We start from the raw sequence: 25,290 nt of genomic DNA, 5'->3' as shown, positions 1-25,290 counted from the left end.
TTGTGAGGTATTTCTGTGGCCGTTCCAATTGTTGTAGATGTCTTGTGAGGTACATACCAAAAGGGGTGTTGTACTCAATAATGGCTCTAATGAGTGCCAAGTAGAGGGGAAGAATGACCTCTTTTTTCCTGGATGAGAAACCTATTGTGATGAGGTGTGCCACATAGAAGGATTTCCTGACTAATGTGGCGATGTGATTATCAAAGGAGAGACTGCTGTCCACCTGTGTCCCAAGGTCTCATCACACTTTCGATATAAAGTAGACTACCGCCTATGTGGTAGTTCATGGGTACAGAGTTTTTACCAAAGGGGAGGACAAAGCACTTTTTGTCATTGAGCTTTAGACCATGGCTTTGACACCAGGCATCTGTCTCAGTAAGGTCCTTTTGTAGGATGTCCACATTGTTAGGAGTTTCGATTATGGCTCCTAGTTTGCAGTCATCTACGAACTTCGTTAGCCAAAGACCTTCTGTGTTAGCCTGTACTTCAGAGAAGTAGATACCAAACAGGAGAGGACCCAAGACTGAACCCTGTGGTACTTCACTTGTCACTGGTCTAAAGTCGGATTTGGAGTCTGCTACTTTCACGGTGTGGGTTCTGTCAGTGAGCCAGTTGGCAACCCATCTTGTGACATAGGGATTTATACCTAGTTTAGTGAGTTTATAATTCCAGAGTGGGGGATGGTGCCAAAAGCCTTGGCGAGATGTAGAAAGGCTTTGTGAACCACCTTACCCTCGTCTATGGCTTTGGTGACTGCTTCAAAGAAGTCTATCAGATATAGGAGACATGATCTGCCTTTTACAAATCCAAACTGGATGGGGTCCAGAGTTTGGAGATTACCAATGCTTTGTTTATAAGTTCCATGATGATATGTTCCATGGCCTTGCAGACCAGGCTCATCAGGCTAATGGGGCGTTAGTGCCCGGGGTCTGTGGTGACTCCCCTTTTGTGGAGTGGGATAACCATTGATGTGTGCCATTCAGTGGGCACAAAGCCTGACATGAGGCTATGATTGAACATGGTACTTAATTGGGGTGCCAGTTTGTTCTGTAGTTCCTGTAGAATGCAGCCTGGGATGTTGTCAGGTCCCATGGATGCCATGTTCTTGGCTTTGGAGAGTGTGTTTTTTTACCTGTGCAGCCGTGATTACAGGAACTTTGCATTCTTCCGGTATAGAGATGGGCCCTTTAGGGGGTGAGAGGGAGGTAAAGTTAGCACTGAACCTATCTTCTAGGATGTTGGAAATATCTGTTAGTTCTGTATATTTAGTGCCATTGTTCTGCAACTCAGAGCAGATCTGAGTGTTGCCGTTGGGATTCTTGACATAGCTATAAAATGCTTAGTGGTTGTCCTTAGAATCAGTGGTGGTTTTGTTTTCGTAGCAAGCTTTGGAGCATTTTATGAGGGATCTCAGCTTCTTACTGAGACTTACCAGGGAGTTCCTCCAATCATGGGATTTTACTCTTTTTTCCAACAGTTTCTTTCTTCTGTTGTAGAGTTTGTTTATGGCAGGGGACCACCAGATTGGCTTCATTTTTTTGGAGGATACCATCTTGGTTCTGTTAGGGATAGCATGATCCATGCACTCGTATAAGTGCTTATAAAGTGCATTTGTGTAGGATTCAGCAGCCGTACTTCTACTGTCCAACTACATGGATGTCATCAAATTTCCCACGTCTGTCTTAAGAAGTGTGAAGATGGCTTTGGAGAAATTTTTTATGGTGGTTTCCCTAATGGGGGGTAGGGGCGGGATGTAGACGTCTAGGGTGATTAGCTTGTGGTCGTATCTGACCAACAAGGAATTGACCTCTGGTGTGGAACACCAGTTGCCCATGGTGGTAACGAGCCGGTCTAGGATATTGCTGCCTCCGGTGGGGGTGTGGATAAGTTGATCCAAGGTGTTGGAATTTAGGAATTCCAGAAAACGTTGAGCAAAAGAGTTGGTACATGAGTAGTTTCCCCAGTTAATGGTGTGGTAGTTGAAATCGCCCATTATTAGGGTGTTGGGTTTTACCCTAATATTTGCAAGTGTATCAAGAAATGAGGAGTGGGAATCCTGGGGCATGGTGGGGGATCTGCAGCAAGCTAAAATTTGGATTGCGGCCTTGCCCAGAGTTAGTTGCACTTGGATAATCTCGAATGCATTATGATGAGCAACTAGCCTGGAGGTGTGGATATCCTTAATGAATATGGACGCCCCTCCACCTTAATATTTCAATCCAGGTTAGGTGGCTGAAAGGTGTGGTATGGGTAATGCAGGGGTGCTCTCTGGAGCCTTGAACCAGGTCTCTGTCACTGCACAGATGTCGATGTTCTCCATTTTAAGGAGTGCCTCGAGTGAGTGCATTTTGAGGTTTAGACTTCTAGTACTGAGTAGCATTACCCTCAAATTTTGCTTGCTTGTACCTGTTACGGTGGTGAATTTGTCATTTGAACCATGCCTAAAAAAGGCACTATAGGAGTGGCAAGAGTCTTAGCCAGTATCCGCAATCCCAAGGGTGACAGGTGCAGGTCATCTCTGGCAAAGCATTGTGATCTGTCGATCATGTCAACCCAGACAGATAGATACTGGATCCCCTTAGAATGACACCAGAAACTTAGCCAATTGCTGAAGTCAATCATTTTGTCCTTGTACAGTGGTATCATTCTGGGTGATGGCAGGATGCTACTCGGAGCTAGGGTTATACCTGCCTGGGCTACAAGATCAGAAAGCTCCTCCATGTCTCTTTTCATGTAGTCCAGGGAGGTACGTCTCAGGTCATTCACACCAACATGGAGAATGACAGAGTCATATTTGTACTTGTTGTGGAGTGACCTGAACGCATGCATTATGTGGCTGATCCTGGCACCTGACAGGCAGCTGACAGCAACTTTCTCCTTGTTTAGCCTGGTAAGTGGAACATCAGTGTGCCTGACTATAGAGTCACCTATAACTAGAGTGTTGGGTATGTTGTGCCTTATGGGCTGTGGTTGAGTGGCACACTGAGTTTGTGTGCTATGTGTCATTTGGGTTGTGTTGAGGGGTGGAGGTTGCTTGCGTTTCTGGTTTGGAGGTCTCTGTTGCTTGGGCAGATTTTTATTGAGAGCCTCCATAAATGTAGGTGTGCATTTTATGTTTCTGTGTGTGTGTTTTGGTGGTGTAGGTTTTGAGGGACTATGTGATGAGTGTGGTGAGGTGTAGTGCAAGTGTTTACCTTCTCCTCTTGACTGTTTAGCCTAGTCTTGGGTGGAGAGAGGTCTGCTTCCAGTTTGGCTATATAAGTGCATCTCTCACAGATTGTAGTGTTTGGTGGTAGAAGGAGAGGGTTGTCTGTGTACGTGATGCAATTGCTGCATTGCCCCAAGATGCCCAGATTCATCAGGTAGACAGGAGAAAACACTGGCAGCTGACCCTTAGACATGCCTGGATAGGTGCTTATTTATTAAGTACTAAAAACTGTTTTCCTCTAGACAAGTGAGGAAAGTTGAATGCTGTAGTAATTTTTAGCTTATTTAGTGCTTACAATGAGTTCTGAACAAGTGCTGAGCTTAAAGAAACAGATTTGAGTGCTAAAACTAAAGAACTGGCTAGTTCTAAGGGAAAATGTGAAGATCAGACTTTATGGTGCCAGGAGTAGTTTAACCCTAGCTAAGCGGCGATGCATAAACTGTGTATGTATGTATATATATATATATATATATATATATATATATATATATATATGTGTGTGTGTGTGTGTGTATATATATATATATATATATATATATATATATATATATATACATTGCATTTATATACATATATACATAAATAATTGCATTTAAGGTTTAATACACTGAATAGCTTGGAGACGAGTGTTTATTGGGTTATGAACCACATTTTCACCAACTCCTACAAAAGGCCGACTCATTGGTGCTACTTTTACTGATTTGAGGGCATTCATACCCTTTTATTCAGGCAAGCAGTACTTGTCTATGGATGAACCCCTTCTGATGGTTTCAGAACTACATAACACAGAAGCTTTCAGGTCATGATGAGAACTTCACAAACTAGTGTTAGAATCTTCAAAGCTGGAATCTTCCAGGGATCTTTATTAGGGGCCAATTTTATTCTTTCTGTTTATTAATGAACAGACCTGGAACCTACTAACCTCACACTTAAATGTATATGTTAATGACTTTCATTGAAATCAGACTGAAAATAAATAAATTCAAAACAGAATGCAAAATGCTTTGAGGTGCCTCCTGGTAAATAAGTTAACAATTAAAAAGCAAGCAAATAAATAAATAAATAATTTGAAACAATATTTTGTCTCCCCTAACAGATTTATGGAAACTTGTATGCTCTGCATCTCTGATACCTTTAGAACTTGACTTAATCTCAGGCTGATTAGTTTAAAATACCCGATGGTCTAGCTGGCCACAGGCCTCATTTATTGAATGGGTCACTTCACGTATTGAATTTCTTGACTGGGGAAGGGTGCTAATGTAAACAGACCATTATCAGACCTAGCCCAGGTTGTAAAACAAGACAACTGCAAATTACATTTGTATGAGATATAGACTATATTTTGAAACATAATTGAGTTAAAGGCATAAATTATATTTATTTATTTATGATTTTGTTAACTTCGGAAGAACACTGATCCAAAACTGACCATTGTCATGCTTCACCCAGGTGTAAATAACAACTAAAGTTAAAGGCAGTAAATTAAATATTCCAAATATACAAAGTAAAGTCAACAAACACTACATGCCAATGTGAAGTAGTGTCCAACAGAAGGGACTACAGCAACGGGTTTCACATTTTCAGTCTGTGAGATGTGACAGTATTATAACTGATTGGAGAGTAGGCCAAACATCACTGGAGGCTGACTAGAAGTATATTTCAGTAGCATTTTATTTTATTAATAAGTTCATAAGTGAGTGTGCACACTCAACTGCCCTCATACTGAATTACTTGCAAACAGTGTAGTGAAGCAACCCTGTCTTAGTTACAATACAGTCACCCTACAAAAGACGTGTAGAATGCTGTTGGCAAAATCTTCCGATTTCTAGGCTACTTTGCTACAATAATCTCTCCTTGTCAATACACTCTGCACTTCTCAGTACAGTAAATTATTACAAACGATCCTCCATACCAGGAGCTGTAACTCCATTACTGTGTGTGATCCCTCTCAGCATCAACTGCATTTTATTAAGGTAGGATAACTGGTTAAGTGTGAGAACTAGAGTTACATTGTATCTACATCCTTCACCTTCAGACGTTTACACTAACAATATTAACTCTCCTCATCATCAAACGTGAAAAGTCAGCCACTGCTAACCCTTTAGATCTCCAAAACAGAAAGCTTTAACTTTCAGAAGATTGAAACCTTGGTTGTTGACAAGAGGAAAGTGGTTAGCAAGCTGACACCAGTTACCTAACTAGCTCTCTGTAAATGTCAGAAATTATTTATTATGTCACAGTCGAATGTACCAAGCTTTCTGGATGCAGCTGTAGTTATTCAGACATGGATTACAGATTTATTTCTACTGTGTCTTTCATTTTCTATATTGCAGTTTTATCTTACAGGATCATAGCAGGTTATTAGGATAACAGCCTTCCCAATTTTCACTGTCCATAAGCTAGAAATAGCTTTGGTATATGCCTGTGACTTAGAGCATCTAAAAACTACCCTTGTCCATACGTATCACAGGTGACAAAGCCAGAGATGAATTTGTAGTTTCCCATCCATTAGTCCAAACTGCATTTGAATATGCTGACAGAAGAGCTCTGTTTCACATGACTGGGGACTCTGTCCCAGAGAAAGGGTTATCTCTGAGATACATACCTATTCCTCCAACATGTTTTGTTTAAGTCACATACAAGGTTTAGATCCTCTGATAAGGTATTTATAGCGCTGTTTGTTTTGGGAATGTGTGGCAGATTCAACAGGGCTGGATCAGAGAATGCCTTGTAGGTTATGAAAAGATCATCCCTCACTAGTCTGTAGGAAACTCAGTACAGTGACAGAGCTTTAAGGCAGGCCTCACATGACATATTATTTACACCCTGTGTTCTTTTGGTGAGGAACCTCTTTGGCCACTCCAGTTGTTGCAAATGCCTGGTAAGGTACATGCAGAAGGGTGCTCTGTATTCCATTATTGTTCTAATGAGGGCTGAATATAGTGGGACAATGATCTATTTAGATCTGGATGCCATGCCCTTACTTATATGCTGTGCCATGTAGAAAGATGGACACATGGTTAGCAAAGTTCAGGTTACTGTCCCTTGAGTTCCCATGTCCCTCACCATTCAGTCTACTCTTAGAAAAGGGTACTTACATAATATTGCAACCACATTGGAAAGGACTTCAAGATATCTTTTGTTCTGGGTAACAAAATCCACCTTTTTTACGATGTACTCTTTACAACACTATTTACTTTCTGGGGTGTAATGGAAAATTACATAAATCATCGGTTGTCCATTTCTTCTGTGCTGTAAATGTTACCATGATGCCTGTTCAAATACATACAAAACAGTGTTTTGTCTGCGGCTTGAGTCTTAACCTAGTAGAGTATAATTGTCATGAAGCTGAAGCTGCAAAGCTAAACAAATGTTTTGAATGTAAATTCACAACGATTGTCATAACACTTGCACCACAGAAGAAGCGGTGAACTGTTTGCCAAGCCATGACAGCAATGCCAGGTCTCTTACTGTGGCGAGCACATGAATAAGCTCAGCAGCCACGCCGCTGCAGTATTCCGAGTTCAAAGCTGCCAGAATAACTGAAATTGTAGAAAAATAATTCACTGTTAAGCAGTAGAGACCATACAAGCAAAGTGATGAGATATCGTCTGCCCGCCTCACTGCTGAGGCAAAAGGACTCCTTGTTCAACCACCAACAGCATGAAACGCTAAACATCCATGGTACCATTGAGCGGCCACACACCTGCACTAAGTTACAAGGGGGAATCCCAAAGGGTGTTGGCCTTACACATTTGACTGTGGTACTTCCACTACTATCCACCAAGCAAACAGCCAGCTCACTCCATTATACCATACTGCTGGTACTGACTGTCATGCCGTTTGACCATCTTACCATGCAGAACTGCATACTGAGTCATGTAGAATGTGGTTGTGATAATACGCAAGTACCTAGAAAAGTGTCAGCAATTTTGTAATTTGCAGGGGTAGTCGTCTTAGGCCATGGTTCTGTCACCAGTTATTTGTCTGTGTCAGACCTTCCTGGAAGATATTTACATCTCTGGGGGATTAGGTGACTGTACACAGCTTGCAGTTATCAGCAAATTTGGTCAGGCAAAGACCCTCTACATTTGTCTTAAGTTCAGAGAAGTATATTAAAAACAAGAGAGGTCCCAGTACAGAGCCTTGTGGACACCACTAGTAACAAGCCTCTTGTGGAGATGGATTCCCCCACCCTAATTTCATGCGTCCAATGTGACAGATATTTGTCTATCCATCGGGTGACATACTAATTAATGCCAAAATTTGTCAGTTTGTCTATAATACCCAAATCTGGTATTGTGTCAAATGCCTTTACCACGTCAAGGTAGGCAGAATGTATTGTTTTATTCTCATCCATGGCTCTAATGACCTTCTCAAAGAATTTCACAAGCTTAGTAGGCAATGGCCTGCCCTTGACAAAAAAACAAACTGGGATGGATCCAGTGTTTGAAAAATTCTTATGTCTTTATCAGGTTCACAAAAATCATTTCCATAGCCTTGCATATAAAGATAGCCAAACTTATGGGTCTGTAGTTCCATGGGTCTGTTTGATGCTCCAGCTTTGAGTAGAGGGATGACAGCTGAAGTCCTTCATTCCCTAGGGATAAAGCCTGTTTCGAGGCTGCAGCTGAATAGAGATTTCAGTGCACCTAACAGGTCATGTTTCAAACTATTTAGGAGGCATCTTGCGGTATCATCAGGACCCATTGATGAAGTATTTTTAGCTCTGGAGAGTGTAGTACGGGCCTATTCTTTACTGACAATTTAGGGAGAAATGGTAGAGTGTATTTCCTAGGGGGAAACTGGGGGTGATCAGGTGGGGGGTAAAACTTAAGTTAAACTTATCATCCAGCAAATCTGCAATATACCCCAGTTTGGTATAGGAAGTTCTATCTACTATTAGTTCAGCATATTGTTAGGTGTTCCCTATAAGGTTATGCACATAACTGAAAAGTACCTTATGGTGATCCTTAGCCTAGGAAGTGATTTTTGCCTCGAAGTTGGCTTTGATGGACTTGATTAATCCCCTGAGTTGCTTGCTGAAATTGATGAGGGAGGCTTTTTTTCATCTTTTGGGTATAGCCCTTCCAATTTTTAGACAAGATTTTCTTTCTTTTGTTGTACTGGTCCACCAAAGGGGCTTGTTTTTAGAGTCTGTCCTAAATTTATTTCAGTCTGAAACTAGTGTTTCTGTGCAGTTATTTACTTGGCTGTACAGGGTTTCTGTAAACTCTTCTGCATAGGCCACCATGCTCTCTGAATTTGGGGGGGGCTTGGACTTTATAGATATGCCTTCACTTAATAGGAAGTAGTTAGCATTGGAAAAGTTCTTAAAGGTTCTGGAGTTTGCAGTGAGTCCAGCCTTTATATTTATTTCAAGAGTTATTGTAGTACATTCAAGTTTGCGGTATAGTTATCTTGGATCATAGATGGGGACCTACAGCTACCAATGGTATTAGACTTTACGAAATGTTAGCTGGACATGGAGTAGCTTAAGTATGTCATACTGTTTGACCCATCTTGAGATGTGCTTATATTTTATGTAGATGGATACATCTCCACCTTTTGCCCCTTCTTGTCCAGTAGCTCTGTTAAATTTGTGGAAGGCATTATAGCCTTGTACTGTTGGGGTGCATTCTGCGGCTTTAAACCATGTCTCAAAGTGCACAGATGTCAATACTCTCCAGGGTGAGTAACGTTTCCAGGGAGTGCAGCATGTTCTTAACGCTCCTTATTTCTTTTTGCTTTGTTCTTTTTGTTTTATGAACGGCAGTTGTAATCTTCATTTACTGTTAAGTAAGAAAGCAATGTCTGTTAAACATACTGTATGGATTGTGATTTGTCTGTTTGTGCCTTTTGGTCATTGTCATGGCTGACCAGATTCACTGGGCCTACCCACCTAGACAGTTAATGAAATAAACATATTTAAAGCCATCATCTATTTTTCCTTTAACAAGTTAACATGCTTTTTTGTGTGTGTGGGTATCCAAATTATTAACACAATCCTCAATTATTTCATTAAGCAGCACCCCCCTTTCGTTATTCTTTCTTTGGCTTTTTGTATTTCTGTCAGTTTATTCCATTACCCCAAAATTCTACTGCAAGTTATGGTCTGGTCCAAGGCTGTCTGAACTGCCCCTGTAGACATTTTCCAGTTGTATTTTGCTGCTACATAATGTTGAGACAACTGACTGTCAAGTGCCTTCTCATCCTGTTTAACAAAATAAACGTAACCAGTGGGCTACAGGAGCCAATAACATGAGATGGACATGATACATGTGCCCCTAAAATGACGTAACAATTATAGTAACCTCAAAATTATAGCACCTTCCACATTCACAAATTGACAAAGCATCATTTACTTCTGCTACACTAAACAGAGTTCTTTTTTTTTAAAGCATTTCTATGGTCACTGATGTTTGCATTTTATGCATAAAAATGATTTCTGAGAAACTTAACAGAACTGATACAGGATTATCAAAGGCAACCAGGAAATGTATTTTTGCATATTTTCTTGGAAAATATATTACATTAATATAATGAGTAATGAAATAAACTGCTGGTTTAATTTAAACATGGGTTCTATTAATGTAGCTTGCTTGCTTAGCCAAAATTATAGCTCAAGGGATAAACAGAACCTGGAAATCCTATTCTGAGTCCTCTATATGCATAACTGTTAATTCAATAATCTCTAGAAAAATGGAGCTCAGCTTCTCTAAGCTGATAAATTATAAGGGAACGTATAAATCATTACTTCATAATGTGACTGCAGTGCGATTCTGTGTAATTTACAGATAAATATGAGAAATGACTGCGTTTCTTTACTGAATTAAAAGTGGCAAAATTCTAAGAAGATAAATGCTATTGGAATGCTCAGAAGTCAGTAAAAGCCAGAACAGAAGTAGGTAGAAGATTTGAAAAAAAAAATCTTAATTTTCCTTCATATCCCAACTTCAACAAAGATAAATTAATCTCCAAATACAATGTGCTTCTTTCAAATTTAGAACTGTTTGATGAAAGAACTGACTACCAGATGATTTCTTTACCTTAAATGCTTACAGTTTCTAATTAAAGCAAAGTAATACATTCAGAATTCTTAAGTCTTTGCTTACATGCAAGGATCTGAGATACCACAGTGTAAATTAACACATACCGAGTTCCCATGATGATGTGAGGCTGTAATACATAGTTTTCTGTAACCAGGTAGAACATATTCTAAATGGAAGCCTTGGCAATTTATTAAATAAATTAAACATAGAAAGTCCAGTACCTATATTCAAAATGATACAAGAAAGCTGTTTACTCAGTCTTGGCTTTCTCATTTTTGCAGTTAGTTTACTGAACTATCTGGAAAGCACTGTATATAGTGTTAACTTCTTATAGTTTATGGAGTATTTTAAAATGGGTATAAAAACAGCAAGAACAGACAGCAGAGACAACCACGGATTTCAAAAGACGCCAGTATCCACTGTTTTTAAAACAAAAGATATATTTATTGTGCACATCGGTTAGCACTTTCACAATTCGCTTCTTCAGACCATAGGTTCATAGGTAGGTACTAGGCTAATGGCCCTAGGGCCGATATAAACCTAGCCAAATGGTGCCCTGGCTTTTGTCACCCAAGAAAATTATTTTCCTGTGCCCCTGTCAAGCAGAGCCAAAGAAGTGATCCCCGGGGTGAATTTCCTATCTCCCATCCAATCATCAAGATTTTTCTTGAAGAGTGCTAATGAGGAGCCTTGTTTGATATAGACAGGTAGCTTGTTCCAGAGTGTGGGAAGTCTCTGAGAAAGGAATCTATCCCTCCAGCATGTTTTGTTTATAAATGCACAAAGAATCACATAGCCTACCTATAAAATACAAAATATCCAATCACTGCATTCAATTAATCAAACACTCACTCCTTAAAGCCACAGTGAAAAAATGCCTTAATGCATTAAATTACATAACATTAAAAAACACAACTAAATAAAAACCGGGTCATAATACATTTCATATAAATGTGCTTCTGCAGATGTAAAATCCTAGAAATACCAAAAGGTGTAAATTAAAACACATTGTATTAGGAATTCAAGGTAAATAGACAAAGAAAAATGTAAATACATTCCTGAGTACCATTCTTCTTGACTTCAGAATGGGTCTCAGAGAAGCCCTTTCATTAAGGCCTCTACCTCTATCTGCTCTCAGCCTCAAAATCCAGCATGTTTCTTTTCTCTCAGTGCCATTTCTGATGTCCCCCTCACATCAATAGGTAGTAGTAGGCAGTGTAACGTCAATGACCATGAATCTAAAGTGATGTTCATCCCCACTAGCCATAACATGCTTCGCTAATGCATTAGTGTTTAATTTCACCCTAATGGCATACAAGTGTTCCCTTATTCTGCTTTTAAAAAGTCTGTTTTGCCAACATAAAATGATCCGCATGAGTAGCAAATAGCTAAATACACCACATGCGATGTACCACAGTGAATATTAACTGAACTGGAAGTTTTGACTCTGTTTTTTCCAGTTAGTGCTTGGTAGAATTTTATTGCCTGTTAGTAACTGCAGGTGGGGGAAGTCTCATTCACTGATATCCTGTCACTGCCTATTTAAGTGGTACATTTTGAAATATTTTCTGCTTAAAACCTCAGCTTTGGCCGGCTAAGATCTAGCTGTATTCAACTGGACGTATAAGATAATTTAAGTACCTTTCACTTGCACTTTTTTCAAATAATACAGCATTTTAATTAATTTATTTGTGTTGCATTGAATATTAACTGAATTGGAAGTTTTGACTCTATTTTTTCAGTTAGTGCCTGCTAGAATTTTATTGCCTGGTAGTAATTGCAGGTGGGGGTAGTCTCATTCATTGAGATCCTGTCACTGCCTAATTAAGTGGTACATTTTGAAATATTTTCTGCTTAAAACCTCAGCTTTGTCTGGCGATGATCTAGCTATGTTCAACTGGATGTATAAGAAAATGTAAGTACCTTTCATCTGCACTTTTTTCAAATAATACAGCATTTTAATTGATTTATTTGTGTTGCATTGAATATTAACGGAACTGGAAGTTTTGACTCTGTTTTTTCAGTTAGTTCCCCACTCACCCTCCCTGTTTTTGTTTTGCTGTTAATCTTGGTGGCTTTGAAACTGCCAGGCCCCCTTGTAAATTTGTGTTTGGATACTCCTTCTGGGCCCATCTCATTTGCTCACTCAACTGAGTGCAGTGAGATCGTATTCTTATTTCAGGCACTCCTACTGTTGTGTACAAACAGAGCATCTGGGAAAGAAAAACAATGTTAAGCTTGTTTCCTGCCTTTCCTGTAAGTGGTCTAGACTGTTTGTAGGCTTCTGAGCCCCCAAGCCTTTCTGTGTTGGTGGGAAGCCTTCTAGCTTAATTTTGTTTCTTAGAACTAGCCAGTTTTCTAGTCTCAGCACTCAAATTGGTTTCTTTGAACTCAGCACTTGTTCAGAACTCGTTGCAAGCACTAAATAAGCTGCAAATTACTACGGCACTGAACTTTCCTCACTTCTCTAGAGGAAAGCAGTTTTTAGTACTTAATAAATAAGCACCTATCCAGGCATGTCTAAAGGTCAGCTCCCGGTGATTTCTCCTGTCTACCTGATGAATCTGGGCATCTTGGGGCAATGCAGCAATTGCCTTATGTACACAGACAACCCTCTCCTCCTACCACCCAACACTACAACCTGTGAGAGATGCACTTATATAGCCAAACTGGAAGCAAAGCTCTCTTCACCCAAGACTGGAATAGACATTCAAGAGGAGAAGGTAAACACTTGCACCACACAACATTCATCACATAGTCCTTCAAAACCTACACCACCAAAACACACACAAAGAAACATAAAACACACACCTACATTCACGGAGGCTCTCAATAAAAACCTGCCCAAGCATCAGGAACCTCCAAAACAGAAATGCAAGCAAACTCCACCCCCCAACACAACCCAAATGACACATAGCTCACAAACTCAGTGTGCCACTCAACCACAGCCCATAAGGCATAACAATGTACCCAACACTCTAGTCATAGGTGACTCTATAGTCAGGCACACTGATGTTCCTCTCACCAGGCTAAACAAGGAGAAAGTTACTGTCAGCTGCCTGCCAGGTGCCAGGATCCGCCACATAACGCATGCACTCAGGTCACTCCACAACAAGTACAAATATGACACTGTCATTGTCCATGTTGGTGTGAATGACCTGAGATGTAACTCCCTGGACTACATGAAAAGAGTCATGGAGGAGCTCTCCGATCTTGTAGCCCAGGCAGGTATGACCCTAGCCCTGAGTAGCATCCTGCCATCACCCAGAATGATACCACAGTACAAGGACAAAATGATTGACTTCAACAATTGGCTAAGCTTCTGATGTCAGTCTAAGGGGATCCAGTATTTGTCTGCTGGGACAACATGATCGACAGACCACAATGCTTTGCCAGAAATAGCCTGCACCTGTCGCCCTTGGGATTCTGGATAATGGCTAAGGCTCTTGCCACCCCTATAGTGCCTTTTTTAGGCAAGGTTCAAATGACAAATTCACCACCGTAACAGGTACAAGCAAGCAAAATCTGAAGGTAATGCTACTCAATGCTAGAAGTATAAACCTCATAATGCACCCACTCGAGGAACTCCTTAAAATGGAGAACACTGACATCTGTGCAGTGACAGAGACCTGGTTCAAAGCTCCAGAGAGCACCCCTGCATTACCAGGCTATAATTCATACCACACCTTTTGGCCATCTAACCCGGAACGAAGCACTAAAGGTGGAAGCGTGTCCATATTCATTAAGGATATCCATACCTCCAGGCTAGTTGCACAGCATAATGCATCCGAGATTATCCAAGTGCAACTAACTCTGGGCAAGACCGCAATCCAAATTGTAGCTTGCTACAGAACCCCCACCATGCCTCAGGATTCCCACTCCTCATTTCTTGATACACTGGAAAGTATTAGGGTACAACCCAACACCCGAATAATGGGCGATTTCAACTACCCCACCATTAACTGGTTAAACTACTCATGTACCAACTCTTTTGCTCAACGTTTTCTGGAATTCATAAATTCCAATGCCTTGGATCAACTTATTCACACCCCCACCAGGGGCAGCAATATCCTTGACCTGGTCATTACCAACATGGGCAACCGGTGTTCCACACCAGAGGTCAATTCCTCGTTGGTCAGATCCGACCACAAGCTAATCACCCTAGGTATCCACAACCCACCCCCACCCCTAATAAGGGAAACCACCGTAAAAAAACTCTCCAAAGCCAACTTCACACTTCTTAAGACAGAAGTGGCAAACTTCATGACACCCATGCAGACGGACAATAGAGGTACGACTGCTGAATCCTACACAAATGCACTTTATAAGCACTTACAGAGTGCATGGATCATGCTATCCCTAATAGAACCAAGATGCTATCCTCCAAAAAAAGGAAGCCAATCTGGTGGTCCTCTGCCATAAACAAACTCTACAACAGAAGAAAGAAACTGTTGCAAAAAAAGAGTAAAATCCCATGACTGGAGGAACTCACTGGTCAACCTTAGTAAGAAGCTGAGATCCCTCATAAAATCCTCCAAAGGTAGTTACGAAAACAAAATTGCCACTGACTCTAAAGACAACCACAAAGCATTATATAGCTATGTCAAGAATCTCAATGGCAACACTCAGATCTGCTCTGAGATGCAGCACAATGGCACTAAATATACAGACCCAACTGATATTGCCAACATCCTGAAAGATAGGTTCAGTGCTAACTTTACCCCCCCTCTCACCCCCTAGAGGGCCTATCTCTATACTGGAAGAAAGCAAAGTTCCTATAATCACGGCTGCATAGGAAAAAACACACTCTCCAAAGTCAAGAACACACCATCCATGGGACCTGACAATATCCCAGGCTGCGTTCTACATGAACTACAGAATGAACTGGCACCCTACCTAAGTACCATGTTCAATCATAGCCTCACCTCAGGCTTTGTGCCCACTGAATGGCGCACCACAACAGTTATCCTACTTCACAAAGGGGGAGCCACGACGGACCCCGGGAACTACCGCCCCATTAGCCTGACGAGCCTGGTCTACAAGGCCATGGAACGTATCATCATGGAACTCATAAACAAAGACATTAGGTTCATAGGTTCATACTAGGCTATCTGCCCTAGGGCATTTATAAGCCTAGCCAGAGTGTGTTTGGCTTTCACCACCCCTTAGAATGAGTATACTGTGCCCATTTTAAGGTTTAGTTTACTGTACCTCTGTCTAACAGTGACACAGAAGTGACCCCCGGGGTAAATCTATGATCTCCCATCCACTCGTCAAGATTTCTCTTGAAGAGAGTCAGTGAGGGGCTCTGCCTAACATGGACTGGGATTTTATTCCAGAGTGAAGGGAGCCTCTGGGTTATAAATCTGTCCCTCCAGCATGTCCTATTTATTTCTGTGCTGAGGTTCAAATCTCTCACTCGCATAGCTCTGGTGGATTTGGATTTTCTGAGGTGGAGCATGTCCATTAATTCCGGTTTGGACATGGCCTTGTACGTCAGGCAAAGATCGCCTCTGAGTAGGCGGTATGCTACTGAGTAGAGCTGGAGTTTCTTTAGCCGGGCAGCATATGGCATATGTTTGAGTCCCTTGATCCTATTGGTGAGATACTTTTGGGGTCTTTCCAATTGCTGCAGGTGTCGGGTAAGGTACATCCCAAATGGGGCAGTGTACTCAATTACGGGCCTGATGAGGGAAGAGTAAAGGGGCACAATGGCCTCTCCCGATCTAGATGTGAATCCCTTCATGATAAGGTGGGCAATATAGAAGGTCTTTCTAACCACTTTAGCAATGTGAGTGTCAAACGAGAGGTCACTGTCAACTTGGGTCCCTAGGTTCCTAATTACTTCTTCCGTACTTAATGGATTACCACCTATGTGGTAATTTGTGGGCACTTTGTTTTTCCCAAAGGGTATGACTATACACTTTTTGGCATTTAGTTTAAGGCCATGGCTCTGGCACCAGTTTTCCGTTTCTATGAGACCCTTTTGAAGGATGCTTGTGTCTGCTGGAGAATCAATTATGGCGTCCAGTTTGCAGTCATCTGCGAACTTGGTCAGCCACAATCCTCCCATGTTTGCCTGTACCTCAGAAAAATAAATACCAAACAAGAGAGGTCCCAGGACCAAGCCCTGTGGGATGCCACTTGTGACTGGTTTAGAGTTTGACATGGCTCCAGCAGTTCTGACCTTGTGGGTTCTGTCCTTGAGCCAGTTTGCAACCCATCTTGTGGCATAGGGGTTTATATTTAAGCTGGAGAGCTTGTCTATGATATTGTGTCGAAGGCTTTTGCAAGGTCAAGGTAGGCTGTGTGAACTACCTTACCCTCGTCAATGGCCTTGGTGACTGTTTCAAAGAAGTTGACCAGGTTCAAGAGGCAGGATCTGCCCTTATCAAAGCCGAATTGGGTAGGATCCAGTGTCTGTAGGTCCCAAATGTCTTTGTTAATGAGTTCCATAATGATCCTCTCCATAGCTTTGCAGACCAGGCTCATCAAGCTTATGGGGCAGTAGTTTCCAGGGTCCATAGAAGCACCTCCTTCATGGAGTAGGACCACTGTTGCTGTAAGCCATTCTTTGGGTACATATCCTGTAGTAAGGCTGAGATTAAACAGCTGCCTTATGTGTGGGTTTAGCTCTTCTTGGAGTTCATGTAGCACGCAACCCGGGACACCGTCTGGTCCCATTGATGCTGTGTTTTTAGCTTTGGAGAGGGCAGCTCTCACCTGGGCATCTGAGATGTCAGGGAGGCAACACTCTGCTGGGATAGATATTTGTCCCTTTGGGGGGAGGGGGGAGAAAAATTTGCACTGAACCTGTCTGCCAGTATGTTGCCAATGTCTGTGGGTTCAGTGTATTTTTTGTCATCCTGGACTAACTCTGAGCATATCTGGGAGTTTCCACTCAGGTTTCTAACATAACTAAAGAAAGTCTTGTGATTCTCTTTAGTATCTTGTGCAATTTTTCTCTCAAAGTTGGCCTTGGATGATTTTATGAGTGATCGTAGTTTTTTGCTAGTACTAATCAGAGATGCCTTCCTTTTTATGGATTTTGCTCTATCATGTAGTAACTTCCTCCTTCTGTTCTATAGCTTATTAATGGCTGGGGTCCACCAGACAAGACGCCTGCCTGTGGGGGAATGGGTCTTGGTTTTATTTGGGATTGCATGATCCATGCATTCCTGTAGGTGTCCACAGAATGCGTTTACAAAACATCCAGTAGAGTGGCTGTGGTTTCTACTGGCCCGGGGGCCTTGAAGGATTCCACTTCGGTCTTCAGAAGTGTGAAGTCAGCTTTTGAGAAGTTCTTCACTGTGGTCTTCTGTGCTGGGGGTGGGGGCAGGATGTGGATTTCCAGGGAGATTAATTTATGGTCCAATCTTACCAACGAGGGGTATACTTCAGGTATGGAGCATTGTGTTCCCATGTTTGTGATGATCAGGTCTAATATGTTTTCCCCTCTTGTGGGAGAGGTGACTAGTTGTTCCATAGCATTTGAGTTTATGAATTCTAGGAACCTTTGGGCTAGGGTATTGGGGCTTGAGTAATGCTCCCAGTCTATGTTTGGGTAGTTGAAGTCCCCCAATATGATGGTGTTTGGAGAGACCTTCATATTCTCCAGTGTCTTTAGGAAGGCCAAGTGGGGTTCCTGAGTTTGAGAGGGTGGTCTGTAGCATGCTACAAACTGGAGGGCGGTTTTGCCCACTGTTAGTTGTACATGGATGGTCTCCGATGCTTCGTGCATTGCCACTAACCTGGAGGTGTGGGTATCCTTGATGAATATGGATACTCCCCCTCCTTTTGTGGTTTTATCCAAGTTCTGGGGCCGAAAAGCATGATATGAGGTATAACTTGGTAGTGCTGGGGTGCTCTCTGGAGCCTTGAACCAGGTTTCTGTCACTGCACAGACATCAATGTTCTCCATACTGAGGAGGGCTTCGAGAGTGTGCATCTTGAGGTTTAGACTTCTGGCGTTGAGCAGCATTACCCTTAGTTTCTTTTTACTTGTGTTTTTTAGGGAGGTGGGTTTGTCTTCTGAGCCTTGCCTAAAAAAGGCACTATGGAGGTGGCAAGAGCCTTTGCCAATATCCGAAAGCCCAGGGGTGACAGGTGCAAGCTGTCCCTTGTGAAGCAGCGTGGCTTGTCGAGCATGTCATCCCAAGCAGACAGTAGTAGCCAAAAAAATACTTAAAAATCAATGGAAAGTCACTCTTCCACTCGCTGCTGCTTGTAGAACTCGGCAGGACACCATGAGGAGCTGTGTCCTGCAGAGTTCTACAAGCAGCAGAGAGTGGAAGAATGACTTTCCATTGATTTTTAATTATTTTTTTGGCTACTTATTTCCGACTGCTTTTTCTCGCCGAAAAGCGAGTTTCTATAACTAAATAAGCTCTGCAAAGTTGATTTACTGCATTATTTGTTTGTTTTCCTGAACTTTTTGCACTTTAAAGTTTGTTTTTTCTTAATTTAACTGGTAGGCTACACACTCAAGTGCGCTAGCCAATTTAAAGCATTTACTGTTGTTGCTGTTGCTGTATCTATTTTCTGCTACTTTGTAAAAAAACAAAAAAAAAACAAAAAAATATCCTTGTTTCCCGCCTTTACTGAACTAGAATAGTCCAGTCTTCAGGTATTGCTGATCTCTGAGCTGTATCATAGTTCCTGTGTTGCCCATATCCTTGTTTGGATAGGAGGAATCTTCTTTGTTCACCAGTGGCAGTGGGGAGATCTAAGCAGCCTATCTGTCCTTAAAGGAGTGGTTCCAGCCCAGTAACTTGTAGCTTATTGGCTGTTTTGGGCCATTTCCTAGCTCTTTCTAACCCCCTGCTATAAAGCCCACTTTAACGCGCTTTTGCGTTTGCATTTGACTCAGCACAGCTCCTCGTGGTGTCCTGCAGAGTTCTACAAGCAGCAGCGAATGGAAGAGTGACTTTCCATTGATTTTTAAGTAGTTTTTGGCTACTTATTTCCGACTGCTTTTTCTCTCCGAAAAGCGAGTTTCTGTAACTAAATTAGCTCTGCAAAGTTGATTTACTGCATTATTTGTTTGTTTTCCTGAACTTTTTGCACTTTAAAGTTTGTTTTTGCTTAATTTAACTGGTAGGCTACACACTCAAGTGCGTTAGCCGATTTAAAGCATTTACTGTTGTTGCTGTATCTATTTTCTGCTACTTTGTAAAAAAAACAAAAAAAACAAAAAAAAAATATCCTTGTTTCCCGCCTTTACTGAAGTAGAATAGTCCAGTCTTCAGGTATTGCTGATCTCTGGGCTGTGTCATAGTTCCTGTGTTGCCCATATCCTTGTTTGGATAGGAGGAAGCTTCTTTGTTCTCCAAACTCTGGACCCTACCCAGTTCGGATTTGTAAAAGACAGATCATGTCTCCTAAACCCGATTGACTTCTTTGAAGCAGTCACCAAAGCCACAGATGAGGGTAAAGTGGTTCACACAGCTTATCTAGATCTCGCCAAGGCTTTCGACACCATCCCCCACTCTGGAATTATAGATAAGCTCACTAAACTAGGTATAAATCCCTATGTCACAAGATGGGTTGCCAACTGGCTCACGGACAGAACCCACACTGTGAAAGTAGCAGACTCCAAATCCGACTTCAGACCAGTGACAAGTGGAGTACCACAGGGTTCAGACCTGGGTCCTCTCCTGTTTGGTATCTACTTCTCTGAAGTACAGGCTAACACAGAAGGTCTTTGGTTAACAAAGTTTGCAGATGACTGCAAACTAGGAGCCATAATCGAAACTCCTAACGATGTGGACATACTACAAAAGGGCCTCACTGAGACAGATACCCAGTGTCAAAGCCATGGCCTGAAGCTCAATGCCAAAAAGTGTATTGTCATCCCCTTTGGTAAAAACTCTGTATCTATAAACTATCACATAGCTGGTAATCTACTTAACGCCGAAAATGTGTTAAGAGACCTTGGGACATAGGTGAACAGTAGTCTCTCCTTTGATAATCACATTGCCACAGTGGTCAGGAAATCCTTCTATGTGGCTCACCTCATCACAAAAGGTTTCTCATCCAGAAAAAAAGAGGTCATTTTCCCCCCTCTACTCATCACTCATTAGACCCATTATAGAGTACAACGCTTCTTTTGGTATGTACCTCACAAGACATCTACAACAACTGGAAAGGCCACAGAAATACCTCACAAACAGGATTATTGGCCTCAAACAGATGCCCTATGCAGACTGTCTCAAAAAACTCCAGCTTTACTCCGTCACATATCGCCTACTCAGAGGCGATCTCTGCTTAACATACAAAGCTATGTAAAACCCAGAGCTGTTGGACATGCTCCACTTAAAGAAATCCCAATCCCTCTAAGCTACACGCTCTAGGGACCTAAACCTTGTCACCACTATAAACAGAACATGCTGGAGGGATAGATTCCTGTCCCAGAGACTTCCCATACACTGGAACAGACTACCTATCTATCTCAAACAGAGTTCCTCATTAGCACTCTTCAAGAAAAATCTTGATGACTGGATGGGAAATAGGAAATTCACCCCAGGCATCACTTCTGTGGCTTTGCTCGACAGGGGCACAGGAAAATAATTTTCTTGGGTGGCGAAAGCCAGGGTACATTTTTGGCTAGGCTTATATAGGCCCTAGGGCCAATAGCCTAGTACCTACCTAGGAACCTAAACTCTTTCCCAGTATCCAGATGAAAAAATATGCCACTAGAGTCTATACAATCACAATAGTTGCATTGTCCACAAAGGAACGTGCCTCTCACTTGCTCATAACATAAAGAATTCCTTTCTTTAGGATGACACAGCATCCTCTTCAGGTTAGGTTTATTCTTAAACATGAACTTGGGTCTATCTCCTACTATTTCATGGATATCTGGATCCATGCTGAGAATACCCCAATGTTTATTGATGGCCTCAAATACCAATCCATTGTCTATGGTAAAATACATCGGGACCTTAATCACTGTGTGGATGAAACTGCACCAGATCTAGCTACTGTTTGCTCTCTCAAATGTGAAAAGTATGGGCTGGCTCTATCTTGTCTCAACTCACGGATCATACACAACCCTTCATTAACCTCCACATCACCATACCCCCTTTCCATAAACCTTTCTTGCAACTTGGTAGGCTCATTGAGGTAGCCCATATCTGATACACTGAGACATGAGGCTCGCATTCCATGCCCTCTAATGATGTTCCTGAAAGTATAATGGGGGTGCATACTCTTTCTATGGAGTAATGTGTTCCTATGACACTCCTTCCTAAAAACACCTGTGTTAATGAGACCATCATCCAATCTCTCAACATAAATGTCAAGATACTCCACCTTGTTTAAGGAGTATGTCATAGTAAATTTTAAAAACTCAGTCATGCTATTCATTTCAGAAATAAAAAATTGCAAACTCTCTACATCACCTACCCACAAAAAGTTGTCGTCCACAAAACAACGATAAAAAGAAATACACTATTTAAATTCATCCTTGACAAAAAGTTTCTCTTCTTCCCATTGTGCTAGAAACATGTTGGTGTAGCTATTGGCACAAGAAGTGCCCATAGCCACGCCATCACATTGGAGATATAACACCTGATCAAACACAAAAACATTGTTCTCAAGAACAACTTCCAAAAACAATACAACCAAATCTATCTTACTATGGTCATAACCACTGTGTTCGACCAAATATTTCTTCACAGCACTTACACCCACTTCATTCGGGATGACAGTGAACAAAGACTGTACATCCAAAGTCACAAAAATTATATCAGGGTCCATCTGTGAATTGGTACTAAACCTATACAGGTCTATTAAAAACTGTTTAGTGTCCCTCAGCTCACAGGGATTCAACTCCAAAATTGGACGCAATAGTTTCTCTATATAGATAGAAAATAGTTCGGTGCACCAGCCCCTACCCGAAACTATCGGCCTCATGGCAGGGTTTTCCCCATAGAGCTGGTATCATGGGATATTCTACATGTAAATAGTTAAAAAGTTCCTCATTAATGACAAAACTCTTCATTAAGTCCTCCCAACATATTACAAATCCTATGCTGAAGGGTGGTTACATCATCACAATTAAAGGCCCTATAGTATTTCTCATCACTTAACATAAGTTTCATAGAGTTCAGATACCATTCAGTATCCATAATCACTACAGGGCCACCCTTGTTAGCAGGTCTAATGACTATAGAATTATCACCCTGAAGCCTTCTCATGGCATTCCGTTGTCTGTAATTCAGATTGTACCTGTTCCTAACATATTTGTTTCTAAGACCAACATCATCAAAAAATATGAAATATTTCGGGATGACAGTGAACAAAGACTGTACATCCAAAGTCACAAAAATGATATCAGGGTCCATCTGTGAATTGGTACTAAACCTATACCTATACTATATGAAATATAAAAAAAAAAAAAAAAAATCATAACAAAAAATTAAACTGAGAAATAAATCTTGGAAAAAATGGCGTTCCTCTAGAAACCCAACAGATCATCAAACCTTTAGAGAGCTCAGAAACAATACCAAAAAAGCCATCCTCTCCGATAAAAAGAATTATTACTTTGAACTTCAGCAATCCACCAAAAAAGTTCTGGTCTACTATCAATAATCTACTTACCCCAGGCAAAGTAGTTACACCCAACCCACAGAATTTAGACCCTGATAATCCCTCTTTAATAGCTAATAACTTCAATACCTTCTTTACTACTTCCATACAAAGTCTAGCTAACCACTTATCTCCTGATGCTTCCCAACTCCTCTTAAGTAACATCAACAACTCCCTTCTTCCCCTTCAATTTCAACCCATACCCACCTCCTACATACAATCTCTTTTACAAAAACTTAAACCCACTACCCCCTCAGCAGATAAGCTTCCTGCTGAATTCCTTCAAGTAGCAGCTAAAGCTATAGCCTACCCTGTTTCTATCCTAATAAACCGATCCATAAAAAAAAGTACTTTTCCATCAATTTGGAAGATATCACACATCATACCCTTACACAAAGGAGGTAAATCCATTGACCTTTCTAACTTTCGCCCTATAGCGCTATTATCTCCACTAGCTAAAATCATGGAAAAATGTATACACAAACACCTACTTAACCATCTCCTTCATAACAACCTACTAGCTAACACTCAACATGGATTTAGACCTTCACATAGTACTACTACTGCACTACTTTCTTTTACCAACACCATCAACTGTAACCGTAACAACAACAAACTAACCTATTCTCTTTTCCTAGACCTGTCAAAAGCCTTCGACATGGTCGACCATACACTTCTTCTACACATATTAAAATCCCTTGCCTTAGATTTCTCTTCCCTAACCTGGTTCTCATCCTATCTTGAAAACCGACAACAAGCAGTACTATGGAAAAATTCTCTATCTGCTCTACTACCCATCTCTTTATGAGTACCTCAAGGATCTATACTAGGCCCACTCTTATTTTCTATCTTTATTAATGATCTCCAATCATCTATCCAAAACACTACCTGTATACAATATGCAGATGATTCCACCATTATTTGCACAGCTTCCACTCAATCTGAACTCCAGTCACTCACACAATCTACCTTTTCTACCATCGAACAGTGGTTCTCAAAAAGATGTCTTCTCCTCAACCCCAAGAAAACAAAACTTTTACTATTCTCACCTACCCACAAATCTTCTCAACTATACTTTACTACTACTGCAAGTGATAATTCCCTCATCTCCCCTGACTCTACTGCCAAACTGCTTGGTGTCACTATTGATAATAATCTAAGCTATGATTATCACATCAATAACACTATAAAAGCAGTTAATAAAAAGATTGGTTCACTGTACAGAATTAAACCCTTCCTTACAACAGAAGCACGGACCACCTTAGCACAATCACATCTTATCTCTACCCTACTGTATGCTCCTTCTATTTACACTAACCTCTCTAAAAGCAACCTTAGGAAACTGTCTACATCCTACCACAATATAGCTTGTTTTGCCACAGCATCCCAGTATAGAACACACCACTGTATAAACTTAAAACAGTTACACTGGTTGGAACTTCCTAATAAACTTATCTATCAACAACTATTAATAACACATAACATTCTATATCAACCATCAAAGACACCTGCTCTTAGTAACCTCTTGACCCCCTATAATAACTTGAAACAGCTGCGCTCCATGAAAAGCTACAAGTCAACACAACTAGAATCACAAATTCTGCAGGTAACTGCCTTTTCTCCAACTCAGTAGGCAAAATATGGAATAACCTCCCCTCACACATTACCTCTCTCGGCTCCTTTCATCTTTTTAAAAAACAACTTCTTTTACATCTGAACAACTTCTGGCTCTGCTCTTGTACCAATCCAGACTAATCTACTTTCTTCATTTTACTATCATAATTCCTTATTTCAAAACTGCAATCTTTCTCTGTGATCACAAATGACTTAATGACTGTACTGTTACTACTGTTCTCAAAAAAAAAAAAAAAAAAGTACAAACATTGTCTTTTATAAGTATGTATATACATTTTAAAATATGTAATTACTCCATTCTCACATAATTGTACTGTAAAGAATTAATGCCTTTCTCAATACGTAGATAGCACTATGTGTTTTTTATTACTTTAGCTAGACTAATATGTATGCATTGTTGCTCACTGTCTGTGTCTCAGACATTTATTGTAATTGTTTAATCTCTATAACCTTGTTTTTTATTATTTTATCTAGACTAATATGTATGCATTGTTGCTCACTGTCTGTGTCTCAGACATTTATTGTAATTGTTTAATCTCTATAACCTTGTTTTAATCTGTGGAGCTTTTCTCCCCGGGCCTCCACTGAAAATGGAAATTATCCAGTTGGACTAGCCCGGTCAACAAATGTAAAATAAATAAAAAATAAAATAAATAATAAATAAAAAATCAAAAATGTTGTGTATCAGATATGGGCTACCTCAATGAGCTTACCAAGTTGCAATAAAGGTTTATGGAAAGGGGGTATGGTGATGTAGAGGTTAATGAAAGGGTTGTGTATGATCCATGTGTTGAGACAAGATAG

This window comes from Protopterus annectens, chromosome 15.part0 (genome assembly GCF_019279795.1).
Source record: "Protopterus annectens isolate FY-2018-M chromosome 15.part0, PAN1.0, whole genome shotgun sequence".
Lineage (NCBI taxonomy): Eukaryota > Metazoa > Chordata > Ceratodontiformes > Protopteridae > Protopterus > Protopterus annectens.
Note: the sequence above shows the minus strand (reverse complement) of the source record.